Raw genomic sequence first — 2,684 nt, 5'->3', positions numbered from 1 at the left:
AGTAGAGTGGAGACTGCAGGAAGGCCCAGGATATCTGAGAAGAGAATTTGAAAGGAGATCGAAGACACCCTCGCAAATTCCACTTACTTCAGTTTATTCAATGTTTTTGGACCTCAAACTCTTTTCACATCTGGTTACCTAAACTTTCATATGAATTTAAAAATAATCTCACCCTTGGGCGCCTGATGGCTCAGTCAGTGAAACATGAGACTCTTGATCTTGGGGTTGTTAGTTCAAGCCCCACATTGGGCACAGAGCTCACTAAAAATAAAAATAATCTCACCTTTTTCTATGATATAATACAAAATGTTATAATGGGTTGCGGGTCTCAGATGAGTGATAAACAAAGTAATAAAAAAGTGAATCTGGGTTCCATAACCACAGCACTACAGACTTTTTTTTTTTAATTTTTTTTTTAACGTTTATTTATTTTTGAGACAGAGAGAGACAAAGCATGAACGGGGGAGGGGCAGAGAGAGAGGGAGACACAGAATCAGAAGCAGGCTCCAGGCTCTGAGCCATCAGCCCAGGGCCCGACTCGGGGCTCAAACTCACGGACCGTGAGATCGTGACCTGAGCCGAAGTCGGACGCTCAACCGACTGAGCCACCCAGGCGCCCCACTACAGACTTTTTAAGAAACAAAAGTCAAATCCTAAAGAAGAGGTTTTAAATTTAAAATATTTTATTTTAGGTTAGCATACATAGTATTTAATATTGTATTAGGAAATTCATTTCATTGTATATATTCCTGGTGGGTTTTTTTTTTTTTTTTTTTTTTTTTAGTTTTGTTAAAAAAAATTCAGACTATTCAGGAAATAGGAGTTTAGGAGTGGTGGTGATGCAAAAGGGGCAAGTCATGGGGTGGGGTGTGGGTGTTGCTAGGGCAGGTGGCAGTAGTGTCTCCTTCACCCCCATGCCTGCTGTCATCTCCTGAAGAGGGACAGATGGTCACACTCCAAAACTATGGGTGAGTCCTCTACCATGTCTGTTCAATGCAGGAGGAAATGTCTGTCTCATCTGGCAGCTCACTAATATTGACTTCAAAGCGATCCTGCACGTCATTGAGGATCTTGGCGTCGTTTTCATCTGACACAAACATGATGGCCAAGCCCTTGGTGCCAAACCGGCCTGCTCGGGCCACCTGATGCAGGTAGGTGTCAGAATCCTCAGGCATGTCAGAGTTGAAGGCAATGTTCACCCGTTCAATGTCCGTGCCTCGGCCAAATAGGTTGGTGGCCACAAGAATTCGTCGTTGAAAATCTTTAAACTGCTGATACCGAGAAAGCCTCTCCTCCTGGGGCATCCCTCGGTGGATGGCAATGGCTGGGAAGTTCTGCTCCACTAGAAGCTGGGCCAGGGCAATGCAACGCTGCACAGACTTCACAAAGATCACCACCTGATTGAACTCAAGGACATCGAGAAGGTCAAAGAGCTTCCGGTTCTTCTCGTTGTCCTTCAGTTTCACGTAGTACTGCTGCAACCCATGCAGCGTCAGCTTCGTCTCATCATCCACGAAGATCTCCACTGGGTCTTGCATGAACTTGTGGCAGAATGGACGGATCTCTTTGCTCAAGGTAGCACTGAACATCATGACCTGCTTCTCATGGGTGGTCATGCGAAAAATTTCCTGGACATCCCGACACATGTCGAGCTGTTCAAGCATCTTATCACATTCATCCAAGATAAAGTGTTTAATGTGTTTGAGATTAAGGCTCTTATTTCGAGCCAGGGCTAGGATGCGGCCAGGGGTCCCCACGATGATATGCAAGCAGTTCTTCTTCAGCACCTCTTCATCCTTCTTGATAGACCACCAAAAAACACCGCGACCTTGACATTGGGCATGTATTTAGAGAAGCGCTAGTACTCCTTACTGATCTGAAGAGCCAACTCCCGAGTGTGACACATCACCAGCACAGACACCTGTCCAGTACTGGACACCTGTCCAGTAGCTGTTGCAGTGTGTCCATCACAAACACTGCTGTCTTTCCCATGCCTGACTTGGCCTGGCATAGAACGTCCATTCCCAAAATGGCCTGAGGGATGCAGTCATGCTGGACTTCTGATGGATGCTCAAAGCCACAGTCAACAATGGCCCAGAGCAACTCTGGCTTCAGTAGGAAGTCACGAAAGCCAGAGCTGTGGATGGAGACATAGGAGCCCTTGGCATCCTTCTTGGCAGGGGCCTCAGCCCCGTCTCCCCCTGCTGCTGTCTCCACCTCATCTTCATAGTCCAAGAGCTCATTGTCCACATCGTTCTCTGCCATTCCTGGGCCGGCAGGGGGAGAAGGGGAGGAGTCTCTGGAAGGGTTCACGCAGAGTAAGTGAAAACAAGGGAGGAGAGTGGGGGCTTGAGCAACAGTTTAAAAAAACAAACAAACAAACAAAAACCTAGTTTCTGATAGAAGAGCTGAGCAAGGCGAGCGCATATGGCCTATATTCCTTAATAAGAATCATCATATGTAAAGATATCCAGTCTTTACCTACTTAACAAATAGGAATTATCTAATTATCTAATAATTAAATTAATTAAATGGTTAGTAGATAATTGGATCATTATTAGATCACTTTAATTTTATAAGGAATATTTACTTACCAACAAATACATTTTAAAGGGCATATTATATTTACTTTGGAGAAAAATTTAACTGTTAGGGCACCAAAAATTGATAAATGCTCTCATAAA

At 44.7% G+C, this 2,684-nt stretch overlaps 1 pseudogene; it reads right to left on the bottom strand.

Annotated features, from left to right (window-relative positions):
* Positions 1 to 763: 763 nt before the first annotated feature.
* On the bottom strand, positions 764 to 2,426 carry LOC125938538 (spliceosome RNA helicase DDX39B-like; annotated as a pseudogene).
* Between the last annotated feature and the right edge of the window lie 258 nt (positions 2,427 to 2,684).

This window comes from Panthera uncia, assembly GCF_023721935.1.
Source record: "Panthera uncia isolate 11264 chromosome B2 unlocalized genomic scaffold, Puncia_PCG_1.0 HiC_scaffold_24, whole genome shotgun sequence".
NCBI classification, from domain to species: domain Eukaryota; kingdom Metazoa; phylum Chordata; class Mammalia; order Carnivora; family Felidae; genus Panthera; species Panthera uncia.
This window is presented reverse-complemented; position numbering and strand designations above follow the sequence as displayed.